The sequence below is a fragment of the Varanus komodoensis genome, unplaced genomic scaffold (genome assembly GCF_004798865.1).
Source record: "Varanus komodoensis strain SLA01 unplaced genomic scaffold, ASM479886v1 scaffold101, whole genome shotgun sequence".
Taxonomy (NCBI): Eukaryota; Metazoa; Chordata; class Lepidosauria; order Squamata; family Varanidae; genus Varanus; species Varanus komodoensis.
In genome coordinates, this window is record NW_025335275.1 from 1,232,810 (window position 1) to 1,246,576 (window position 13,767).

The window sequence follows — 13,767 nt, forward strand, 5'->3', positions numbered from 1 at the left end:
CCCAGACGAGCTTGCATTATTCTTAATGTGAAGCCCTTGAACAGGGTGTCACAGAAAGAATGTCTCGAATCTGGCAGGGCTGGAATGCAGCTGATCAGTGTTCTAACATATACCTGGCACCCCACCTCAAGCAACCTTGGCCAGCTTCTCCCTTCACAGAGCCCTTTTCAAGCCTAGGAACTTCATTCTCATTACTTCCTGGACACACCTCATATTAGTGAAAACTTATTGCTATAGTCAGGATGTTTCTGATTAAATCTTAAACTGCATTTTATTCAGTCCCTGCAAGATGCATGAGGAAAACACAGGAAGGCACTTTGCTGGACCAAGCCAGGCAGCCAAACAGATTAGAGATTAAAATCCAGGTGAATCTAGTCGTTGGGAAATACACTGAAGTATCACGAGTAGGGGCATTGTTTGTGACCACTGTGATTTACGTCCTGTACTTTGCATGTTTATGACAGTCTGAAGAGGCTATGCAATCTTAGTTCAATCTCTAAGAAGGAACACTCATTCAATATGCAGCCTTTCTGTTTTATAGACATGCCGTATGTTGGGAAAATCCAAATAAAACCCTTAAGAAAAGATATGCTTTTGTCTGTCCTTTTATTATAAAATCAGACAGCAGTGCCCTTCCCCCTAGAAGGGAGTAGAACTTTTTGCCCGCCTCCACAAGCCTGGGAAAGTAGGTAGCCCTGGGGGCTTCAGAATTCTACCCATTCACCTGCAGATCCAGTCATACAGTTGCCTGAGGCTACAAGATACTTTGCATCAATAGGTGAGACTACTTAATCTGTTCAGGAATACTTGAGTGTGCCTCCAATCTGCAGTGATATATGCCACACAATTCAAAAGGGAAACAAAGTGTTTGGCTAGCTCTATGGCTGTGAGGAGCAGCACTGAATGGATTTCTTTGTCCTAATACAATTTCCTTCCCCTGAATGTCAAAACCTACACCTGGGATTGGGTATGATTCATACCCAAAACGTACAATCCTTTGTCCATTTACTACTCAATCACCCTACATTGCAGTAACATTATGTAACATCCTTTCTGAAGTTAACTTTGCATTGTTCTGTTTGTACTTGTATTGTCCTCCTTAAATGTACCCATTCATCCCTCATCGTTGCCCTAAACTGTGTACATGACCCGCAACCTATAAAACACTCTGTTTATGCCCAGCGAGCTTTTAGTTGGTTCAATATACTGGCTACCCAACCGTGCTGTTGTTTTTTCCTCTGTCAGAGAGGGATTCCTGGGGTGTCCAGCTAACTGCTGAAACTGAATGCAGCATCCTCCATGTGGATCTGAATGTACTGGTTCTGCAATTCTGAGATTTCCTGAAACCTACAATAGCCTCAGAGAAACACTGGTTGAGAAATCTAATTCATCCATCAATCATTTTGAAGCTATTTTGAAACAGTGACAAAGATAACATGATGTTTACACATTTGGCAGTCACAATGAATAAGCCATTAGCGACAGCTTGATGTATGTTTGTTTAAATTTATTCTAGGTTTCTCATTGCTTTTCTGCTCATGTTCCATGACAAACTGTGTTAGTTTACTGTTCCATGACTGCATTGTGTTTGCAGCATGGTGAAGGGCAGAATATGAGAACAGCAGAAAAAACAAGGTAATTCTTATTGGTTACAGCTTACTAAGATTTGGCGCAGCAATGATCCAGATCTGGATGGTGTACCCAACTGCCAAGCACACATGCTATGAAAATATGAAAGGTATGCTCAGGTCCAGCACAACAGACAGCAATGCCACTCTACCAAGCTAGCTTGGGCAGCGTGACCCAAAGCTCTTCAACTGAGAGTAGAATTCATTTAACCCTTCTGTAGATCCAGCCAAAGGCCTGTAAAACAGCTGAGATGTAACTCTACAGAGCAACATAGAGAAACATGGAAAATCTTTGGTTTGCTTTGCTTTGGTTTTTGCATCCCAGACAAGGCAAAACTCATTGCTATGGAGAAGGGGAGAAAACTTGCCTTGCTAAGACAGTAACAAATGTAGACACAGTTCCTTCCTAACCTGGTAACTCTCATTTGTTCACCTCACAGAAATTTGGAAGCTATCTTATGATGAGTTTGGCTTACCTAGCACAGTTTTGTTGATGCTGACTGATAGCAGCTCTCCAGGGTTTCAGACAGGGCTTTTTCTCAGCCATGCTTGGTGATGCTGGGAATTGAACCTGAAACCTGCATGTAAATTTGGTGTTCTACCACTGCACTACAGCTTCTAAGCAATAGAAAGCAGCAAGGGATCAGACAGAAGTGGACAGCACTGCTAAATCCTAGGCCAAACTCCTTAATTTAAGTCCAGAAGCAGACCAAAAGGTGATGGTCTCCAGGGTGGGAACTGGATGGTAGCACTGTCAATTGGCAGGCAGCTAAGGTGGCTGCCAGGGTCTTCCTGCTCTCTAGCTAACCCCATCACCTCCTGCAATGGGTACAAGGGAGAGAACAGCAAGCAGGACTATTTCTATGTGAACAGACTGTAGAAGCAAAAATAAAAATGAGGTAAAAATCAAAAAATAAGCTATGCTGTTTCAAAATTCGCAAGCAAAGCTTTAGATTTAAAATCTACAAATCAGAAAATCCCCTCATTTTAAACAATTAGACATTATTTTTCCAGCTGATACCACTAAAACATCTGGGATGCAGGTGGCACAGTGGTTTAAACTGCTGTGCTGCTGGGCTGGTTGATTGAAAGGTCGCAGGTTTATGCAAGCTTTCAAGTTCACCAGAACTCTTCGTCAGTGCTATGAGGCAAGGAATGAAGGAAGAAACAGGAAACTTCAGAAATTAAGCTAGGTCTAAACTCCATTTCAAAATGGCAATTGTCTGAATAGGTGTTGCAGGTACCTAGTATTCTGAAACAGAGAAGCAATGTGTGACTCCCATTTTGGAAATCACAAAGCCCAGCTGCAACTTAGAGCCATCTCTTGCCATGTGGTAAAGATGCACAAGGTCCTGGGTAGGCAGAGAACATATTTAAAGGCAGTGTTCTGTGTGCCCCAGTGGATGACTGGAACTCTGGATAGTGGCGAACACTACATTCATTGGGGTTAGGGGCACAAAAGTGGAAAAACCATGAATATCTCTAAGCAAGAAAACACGACTATCTCTATAGTCTTCATGCCCACAGAGAGACAAAACGCGTGAGTGAAGTTGGCTAGTACTGAGGCAAAGAGTGCAGCACCTCCAAGCAAAGTGCATAGTTCCCTAGAGATACTTGCATTTTTTTCCCACTTTCATGGGGGTCCTGTAACCCATATCCCTGTGAATGTGGATGGTTGATGGTCAACTGTGGTTAAGTAAAACTGCAATTTTGCTTTTCAGAATGAATTCATAACCTCCAGAAACAATTGCCACAATGAACGGTGAATAGCTAAAGGAACAAACCTATAAGGAGCAACCAATCAAGTGCAGCATCATTGCGGACCTCGAGCAGCAGATGTTGGAGGACTGTATTATATGTGGAGGAAATCCTGTCGCCAGTGTTGAAGCAAGATTGACCTGCCAGTTCAGTCAGCTTTTAGATGTGAAATGGGCGCTGGGGCAGTGTTGAACCTTGGCTGCAGGCAGCAAAATATTTTCTTTTTCCTTATGTTATAGTGTCCTGATTCTCTGACTTGTCTTTACCTATTGCTGTCTTTGTTATCTCCTGTCATAAGAGCTGCCTTTTAATGTAGAGCTTGGCTATGTTGTTGTGGTTCGAATCAGTAATAAAAATAAAGATGCAACCATTCTGTTGAACCAGGTGCATCAATAGCAAACACGTACATGGACAGTTACATTAGAATTGCCATGATGTTGCTGATGTGTCAGATGAGGCACAAAGGTTTAGCGAACGGTGCCACTGTGTGGGGAGTAGTGCCATGCTGTATCCCTCTATGGTCGAGTTTTTCACCCCTCTGCGAATCTCAACAGTTTCAGGCAGAGGAACTTTACCAGGTGCCTTGGGGAATTAAATTGTCTCAAAATTCTGCTTGATCTTGGGCGGCTGTAAATGGTCATTCCCAGTTGGAGACCAAGGCAAGAGCTGTTATGTTATGGAAAACTGCAGCTAGATGGTAGCCACCATAACTGGATGCAACACTGTAACATGGAAGGAACCAGAAAATTACTGCATTGCAATTTCCGGCTACACAAATCTAAAGGTAGTGTAGCTATGATGCTATCCAACCAAGGAAAGGAACAACAAAGAGGGTAAAAAGAAATTTCTGTGAACTCAGGTTATGGCTTACAAATGTATTTGATCCTGCCACTTAAAACATCATGAAGTGGGAATTGACATGAAGCTTAGTACCACATGGTGCAAATATATTTATTTATTATTAATTTAAAACGTTTCTATACTGTCCCATACTTAGCTGTCTCAGGATGGTTTACAACTGCACATGTTTAAACAAAATCCTACAAATTAAACCATTGTGACCTGGTGCAATTACATTATTTCTATTCAAAATGTGAAGAAAGTAATTTTTACAGCGATCTCAAAACCTGCATAATGATAACATGGTGTGATTATCTATTTTTTATGAACTGTGTTGCAAAAGGAACAAGTAAAATAACATTCTAATTGAAACTTCATTTTTTCTTTAAATCACAATATGGTTTATTGAAATCATGTTCTTTTCATATCTATTTTCATGATTAGAAAAGAATCTTTCTAGGATGCCTTTGCTTTTCAGTTACAGTTATAATCTTTTCCCCATGTTTCTCTTTCCCTTTGCTATGCTTACTTTGTAAAAAAAAGTGTTACAAAACTATTGCTCAGTTTTCATAAATGTGATATGCTCTGGATGCATTCATCTCCTATCTTTCCTAATTATTGGTCATGCTGCCATAGGCTGATGGGAGTTTTTATTGTGAAAATGTTATTTACTTTATTTTACAGTTTTATTTTTGGAAAACTACACTTTTGGATTATACTGTGTTCCAATCTTTTCTTAGATTGTATTTTCAAAGGTTTTTCAAAATGTACCATTGATTCTGATGTGAGACAGGAAGCACTAGGAAGAGAACATTTCTGAAGTTCTGATGCAAGAGACAAGTTCCAGTTAATTTCTGATTCTTGTATTTGTTCCCCACCTCCAAAAATGGCACTAAAATTTAGCACTTCCAGTTGCTAAATTGTTTGTAGTCTGTATGACAGTCAGGTTATATTGCACCCAACTAGGTCAGAATCCTCATTTACTGTGTACTGGGCATATGACACTAGGGAATGTCTATTACCAAGTGAAACACAGAGTGCTACTGTTGTTAAATCCATACTTTCAAGCAAAATTTGCCATTTTGAGACTGTTTCCTCTTTGTTTTCATTTATGTTTAGATCATGTTAAAAATGTTGCAATCATAGTGGCTATGAAGAATCAAATTTTGTGGAAGTTTGATGCTCCGTGTAGCCTCTATAGATACCATGTTTTATAGTTTTTTGCTGGGAGGCAGTTAGGATCATGTACAGGAATGATGTTGCACAGTCTAGGCATGGGAGAGAAGTTGCCTATGTTTATAGAACATAGTAGTAATGTTGGAAGGAGCCTATAAATCATTAAATCCAGCCCCAAGCTTCCCATTCAACTTAAGGAGATATTAGGGAAAATATTAAGGAATAAACAAATGGTTAGATTAAAAGATTGTTTAGAGAAAATGGATAAAAATGGGGAGATAAAATCGAGCAAGGAAAAAATAACTTGGTATAATATGTAAAAATAAATAAATTATGATTATGGAAAAGGTTGAAGTCCCTTCCGTGAGGGTGTTTAAGCATAGTAAGCATGCTTAAACATGCACATGGTAAGCATGTCATCAGTGCAGCCAGCTGGAGCCAGGAGTCAGGCTAGATGACCCAGGAGACCCCTTCTGATTCACTCTGTTCTTCTGTTCCTGTATTTCCAGAGCCAAATGAATCTTGATAGTTTCCAAAGGGCTTTGGGGGATTTCGTGGATGACACAGCTGTTGTTCCTGCTGATGCCCTGGTCAATCTGTGTAATGCAGAAATGGAAAGGGAAGGGAAGTTGACACAATTGCTTCTAAGCACCCTCTCTCTGTTGTACAACTCACATGGCTCCATGGTACACTCTGGAACTGAGAGCAATGAAACAATTTAAGAGATGGCTGGAGTGCAGATGGAGGAAATCCCTTAGCAACCTCATTGCCTCTATCCAAACTTCTCTCTGCCATCCAGCAGAACTTTTCATGTTTGGGGCTTATTACATTCTGGCCCCAGAACTTGGACATATTACAGGCTCACTGTGATTTACTCAGTGGGCACTTTCAGGATAAAAACTGGGACTTGGACTGTGGAGATCTCTAGAATAGTGGTTCCCAAACCATTTTTGGTCATGGAAAATTACCTGTTTTCCCCTGCAGTGGAGGGCAGGACAAGCAAAGCTCAGGGAACCAAGGTCCAATTTGGACACCAGAAAGTACTTCCTAACAGTTAGGACCCCTAGAGTATGGAATGGGTTTCCACGGGAGGTGGTTGAGGCCCCATTGGTGAGGGTGTTCAAGGGTCAGCTGGAAATGCACATGGTAGGCATGACATGAGTGGAGGCGGCTGGAGCTGGGGGTCAGACTAGATGGCCTAGGAGACCCCTTCTGACTGTATGTGTCCAGAGAGCTCCTGGGGATTTTCCAGCTGATATTCTAACAGAAAGCCATCAGGGATTTCCCATTTCCCCTGCCAACTGGGCAAAATTCTGCCCAGAATCTCACTGGTCCCAAAACCCTGGACCAACCTCTGGATTCAGCACACAACAAACCCAAGCTTCAGAAACAAAACAAGTTTATTAAAAGAATAAAATATAGGGGTGGAAGGACTAAAACACAGAGTCTAAAAGGAAAAACTGGATAAAACTGGGGGAAAGGGGAATCGGACAGCAACAACAGTACAAGTTACAACCAATCAAGAAACCCCAACTCCCGGGGCTTTGTTGGCCCACTCAAACAGAAAATAACAAAGTACTCCTAGCCTAAGCTTTACATAAAAAGATTCTACCTTTCACAGGCTCAGGATATGCAGGATCACACATCAGTCTTCAGCACCGACCAAGTGCAGCAGAGCAGAACCTCCAAAGAAAGGAACAAAAAGCTGCTCCGTTTCTCAGGATTTATTCCCTGGCCCAGCCTAGGCCAGCTGACCCGTGGGCAGATGGCCACCTCCCAGTCCTTGGAGCAGCCATTTACTAGAGGTCTTGGTCATTAGCCAGTCATCACTGTTATCTCTAGTGTCCTTAAGGCCATAATTCAGGCAATTATCTCCCTACCACACAAAGAGAGGATGATGCTTCCCAGAGACTTTGAATGCCAGATTTCCACTAGGCTGGCACCTGGTTATTCTAGCATTTTGTCAGTTACGGTTGCAGCCTCAGAAGCCAGTTCATGTTACAGATATGGCTGGTGGTCCTTTTGAATCACTGGTCAATTTCTGGAACACAGAGATGAGCTGGGCCATTGGACACAATCTCTTTATAGTAGAGCTTGTACAGCTGCATGGTATAGCCCAGAGCCAAGCGTGATGAAACTAATTTGCTTGGGCATTGGAGGAAAACTCTGAGACGGTACTATCAAGACCTAGAATGTGCTTACAGTCAAATACATTTGGAGGCAGTGAGAACAGCAAAGAAGTAGTATCTGACTGCCTCCTTTCAATATTCTATTTGCTGCCCAGCAGAGCTCTCTAGGATTGTCTGGGACCTGTTACAGGACACCATGGAGCCATCTGAAGCCTATTCACTGGGCACTTCTCTTGGATCTGTCAGGGCTTGGACTCCAATATAATAGCAGTGAAATCAGGTGAGATACCCAGCGCACAGTCCGGTCTAGTTGTTTTGGTTGAATTCCAATTAGTATAGCAGGAGGATGTCAACAATGTGCTCAGGAAGGTTCAAGCAACCACATCCATAATTGACCCTTGCCTCTCCTGGCTAATAAAAGCCAGTAGGAAGTGAACTGCTGGCTGGGCCAGGGATGTGATTAATGCTTCTTTATTAGAAGAATTAGTCACTGGTGTTGGGAAAATTTGGATAAATCCTGTCAGAAAAACATTACTTCTGTGTGTTTTTGCATTGTGGGATCAAATCCTGTACTCCTTCTCAAACCAAGCTGTCACTGTTTAAAATGGCTTTCATCCCCTGCTCCTTCCTCTCACCTTTAGCTGTAAGTTACAGTAGACAGGCCATTTAGTCCAAATATATATTGTAAATAATCATTGTTGGAATTCACAGATAACAAGGAAGTATCCTTTGATAGCCCAGAGGGCTTCATGTGCCCTGGTCAATTCAGAATGTCTAGAGTCTAGATAAGGGTCTGAGTTCATGAATAGTTTCTCAGTAGCTTGAATTTACATGTCTAAGCAGACCTGGAGATGGGTTCAAGTTACTGAACTAAAGGGTCAATACACGGCAATTAGAAATATTGTGATCTCATTGTCTCTGTATGATTGACTGACATTCCTTTATCTGTTCTGTGTGTGATGACCTCAGAACCTTATTGTAATGTCTGCATTCTGTCATCAATTGCCCTGTTCCTGTGTACCTATAAAATACCCTGCAATGGTATTGAAGCTTTGCAGCAGTTCACCTCTGCCTGCCCGGTAATGCAGTATCATGAGTCTACCATGGGAACCTGGGTAATACAATAAAGCCAAGATGGTCTGGACACTTGATCTTTCCCATGAACCCGAGTTTTATTTCCTCTTCTCAAATTGAGATTCATTGTCTATGAATTTGATCAGCAGATTGGTCACCCTGCCCCCTTCCAGGTCATTGATAACAACACATAGAACAGCCCACAGAAATTTGGGATTCAGATATTTTATTCTCATCAGTGAACAAAGAGCAATGCATCTAAAAACATAGCCATGGAACCAGTGGCATTCATGCCAACCAGTGAAAGAAAAAATGCAAAATGTGAACAATTAATTAAATTGTTGCTGATATTATTATGTGTTGCCAAAATGTCTCTGGCTTATGGCAGCCCTATGAATGAAAGCCGTCTAAGTAGTCGTATCCATAAAATCTCTCTGCTCAGCTAGTTTAATTCAAGGATGTGGCTTCCTTTATGGAGTCAGACCATTTCATGTTAGGTCTTCTTTTTCTTCTTCTGCCTTCAACTTTCCCTAGCATGATCATAGAATCATAGAATAGTAAAGTTGGAAGGGGCCATGAAGACCACTGGTTCCAACCCTCTGCTGCTGCAGGACACCAAGTTACATTACCTCACTCAGATGGCTGTCCAGTTTCTTTTTCAATGTCTGTAGTGTGGGAGAGCCCACTGTCATATTGCTATGACAGTGGGGAAGCTTTTCCTGATATCTCACCTGAATCTGGGTTGTCACGACTTGAATTGATTATTCCGTGTTCTGCACTCTGGTATCAGCAAGAAGAGATCTTGACCTTCCCCTTTGCGACAGCCTTTGAGGTACTTATTGAGGGATGTCTTGTCCCATTTTAGTCTTCTCTTCTCAAGGATGAACATGCCCAGTTCTCTCAGTCTCTTCACATAGGGCGGTGTTTCCAAATGCTGGATCATTTTTGTTGCCCTCCTCTGGACCCTTTCTGATTTACCTGCATCTTTCTTAAATCTTGGTGCCCAGAACTGGACACAGTCTTCCAGATGACATCTGACTAATGAAGCGTATAGAGGAACTATTACTTCTCATGATTTGGGAGTAATACTTCTGTTAATGCATCCCAAAATAGCATTTTCCCTTTTGGCAGCTGCATTGCATTATTGGTTCATGTTTAGCCTGTTGTCCATAATTACTCCAAGATCTTTCTCTTTTTCAGTTCTGTGGAGCCACATATTCCCCATCTTGTAATAATCCATTTGGTTTCTTTTTCCTAGGCGGAGGACTTGGCACTTGTCCTTATTGAATCTAATTCTGTTGCTTTCAGCCCAGTGTTCAAGCTTATCAAGACCACCCTGGATCTTCCTTCTGTCTTCTAGGGTGTTTGCTATTCCATCCAGTTTTGTATAATCTGCAAATCTGATTCTCTTTCCCTGTACCTAACACATTAATAAAGCTGTTGAAGAGCTCTGGGTGCAGGACTGACCCCTGTGGAACCCCACCATGTGTGGTTGCCCTGAAGAATGTGTGAACAACCTTTGCAAGTGATTGATGTAGCACTAAGATGTCACTATACTGCAGAGAACGTTTCAGATCCAGATAGGACTTAATCAGAACAATCCTCCTAATTTAAGAACGTAAATTGCAGGCTGTATAATGTTGGATATGCTTCCTTCCCACCTGCACCTTCACCACTTTCTCAATATTTCTTAGGGGGAAGTGGATTTCTATGATAGTTTGGTACATGTCCTTCTGTTGTCTTGGCAGTGAAGCAGCACTTGCTATCCTTCTGTATGGTGTAGGGGAAGGGAGAGAGGGGGGGAGTGTTGCTCAGTTGCCTAGGCAATTTGGGGCTAATTGCCTGAAACCATATCCATGTTACCTAGGAAACTGGGAAATGCTTGTTCTCTTTCCATGCTGTGCTGCAGTTTAGCAGCACAGCACAGCGTGGGAAGAGAACAAACACCACTCAGTCGCACAGGATGAATTCACTGGTAATCAGAATGGATTCCCATGAACATTTTCCATCAAATAATCATTTGTTATTCATTACTAATCAGTTATCATGACTGAATAATATAGATATTATGACTGCATTGCATTTATATCCTGTCTTGCAAGGAACCCAAGATGGCTTACATAGTCCTCCATTGTATCCTCTCAACAACAACCCTGTGAAGTACGGTAGACTGAGAGTCTGTAACTGGCCCAGAGTCACCTAGTGAGTTTGATGGTCAAGCAGGGACTCAGCTCTCCCAGGCCTCCAGTCCTACGTGTGACCCACCACACCACACTGACTGTCAGAACAGGTCAATGGAGCTGGTTCAGCGATATCAGACAGTGCGGTGCCTTTCCTAATGTTTTATTTATTTTATTTATTTATTAAAACATTTTTATGCCGCCCCATTCGCCGAAGCCTCGAGGCGGCTCACAACAATAAACCCAGTTGATGGTTCATACAACTCAACTACAATAAGCTGTTTGATGCTTTGTTTCAGTCTGCGCATATCAGAAAAATAAAAAAGACTGATCATAGAAGAAAAAATAAGTCATGGTAGCTTATTTTTCATCCCTGGGCTAAACACAGCAGTACAGCAAAGGTACCTACAGTAGACACGACTGCAACTGAGAAACTTCTTTACCATGCACAATGTAACTCATGGCAAATATATGAAGAAAGCACTACACTAAGCAGTTGTTCTAATAAAAAAGGAGTCCCTGAATTCCTTGAAGGGAAAGGGGGCTGTAAATCTAATGAACATAATCTGTGAAAGCAACTCTCCAAGATAGTCCCAACCTCAGAGAAGAAGGCTTTAAACTGAGCCAGGGTGGGGTGAGTCCAGGCCCGCACAAAACCTCTCCTGAGTGGACAACTGAGGGGAGAAGATCAGAGTTCCTGGGTCTGGACATTGGAGGTAATGCGGAGGTAGGTGGGACTTCTATGAAGAGTGTTTCAGTACCAGAGAAGAAGGGAAGGAGGGGGAGGTTGTAGGACCCAAAGCAAGGGGGTCGTGGGAAGGAGTTGAGATGCATGTATACTAACACTAGAAGCATAGGAAACAAGCAGGAAGAGTTTGAGACTCTCCTGGGAATAGGAGGATATGACCTGGTAAGGATCATGGAAACTTGGTGGGATGAAAGACAGGATTGGAATGTAAACATAGATGGGTTTCACCTGTTTAGAAAGGACAAGAAGGGAAAGAGGGCCGGGGGTGTAGCGTTATATGTCAGGGAAGGGATAAAGTGCAATGAGATAGAATGTGGCACAGATGGGGATCTGGTAGAGACAATCTGGGTGAAACTAAGGGGTTTCGACAGGAGGAGGGACTTGACAGTGGGGGTATGTTATCACCCTTCAAGTCAATCTGAGACCCTGGACAATGCCCTGATGGACCAGTTTCAAAGGATATTTCAGGAGAGGGACACAGTAATTATGGGAGATTTCAAGTTGGGAAACTCACTCAGTGGTGATGGCCAGGTCACATTGCTTCCTAGATGCTATGAAGGGAGTGTTTTCCATGCAGAGGGTCCAGGGGGTGAAAATTAGGGGAGCTCTGGATGCAAGTGATCACTCCATCCTTTGCTCTGAGATCAGGGGAATACGGATGAGCAGCAGGTCGAGTATTAGAAGCTGGACTTCATGAGGGTCAACTTCGGTCAATTCAAGCCCAGACTAGGGAAAGTCTCCTGGGAGAGGGTACTGGAAGGCAAGGGAGTTCAGGAGGGGTGAATGGCACTGAAAAGGGAGGCCTTGGAGGTGCAAATATTTTATCCAAAATTTTGTGTCCATGTTATCATAGTTTCCTTAACTTGTTCATATTCCATTCTCATATCCAAAAGAAAATTATACAGTCTTTTAATCATTTTTTCATCTGATTTTAAGATCACTTGGTCAAATGTTGTTAATTCCTTATAAAAACCCCACATTTTATAATCTTTAACATATCTTGATTGTATTTGAACCTTATGCCACCAAGAGATATTAATACCCTGCTCTTGTAACTCTTAGTTGGTTTCAATCCTCCATCATTATCCAAAATATCATCCTATCTCACAATCATATCAAAACTCAATGCGTTTGGATATACAAGAGCTTCCATAGGCAAAAGCCATCTTGGCAACTTAGTATACAGTTTTGTCTTTAATTTTTCCCACACTGACATTAATGACTTTCTAATATAATGATTTAAAAAACAACCATGTGTCTTACACTTCTCATACCACATATAAGCGTCCCAACCCATTTGTAGATCATGCCCTTCAAGATAAATGATTCTCTTATTTCTTAAAGTTATCCATTCTTTTATCCACATTAAGGCAGAAGCTTGATAATACAACATCCATTCAGGAAAGCCAAAGTCCCCATTCCCTTTGGCCTCCTGAAGCATTTTTAATTTAATCCTTGGTTTCTTCTTTTGCCATACAAATCTCAGAATTTGGGTATTTAGATCGACAAAAATTTTTTTATCAATTTTTATGGGAATTGTTTGGAGTAAAAATAAGAACTTTGGTACTATATTCATTTTAACAATTGCTATTCTACCCGACAATGATAATTGCAAATTAACTCATTTTTCCAGACCACTCTTAATTTCCTTAAGTAGTTTATCATAATTATCTTCTTTCAATGTAGTACATTTAGCTGTAAGAAAATTTCCCAAATATTTAACCTTTTTAACAATTTGAAGATCTACTTGTTCCGTCAGAGTCATTCTCTGCTCCAATGTAAGATTTTTCATTAGCAACTTCATCTTTTCTCTATTTATTTTCATCCCAGTAACTTCACCATAATCTTCTATCTTTTTTAAAAGTTTAGGCATTGTTACCAAAGATTCCTCTAGAATAAAAACTAAATCATCTGCAAATGCTTGCAGTTTATAGTTTTTATCTCTAATTGCAGCACCTTTAATATCCATATCTTCTCTAATATTTCTATTTAAACACTTCTAAAATCAATATGAATAATAGTGGTGATAGAGGTCATCCTTGTCTTGTGCCCCTTTGAATATTTATAGTGTTTGTAAGTTCTCCATTAATTATTATCCTGGCAGTCTGTTTTTGATAAATACTTGACATTGCATTAATAAATTTTCCACCAAATTCCATTTGTGCTAATTGTTGTTTCATGAATTGTCAGTTAACATTATCAAAGACCTTCTGTGCATCAAGAAACAATAATGC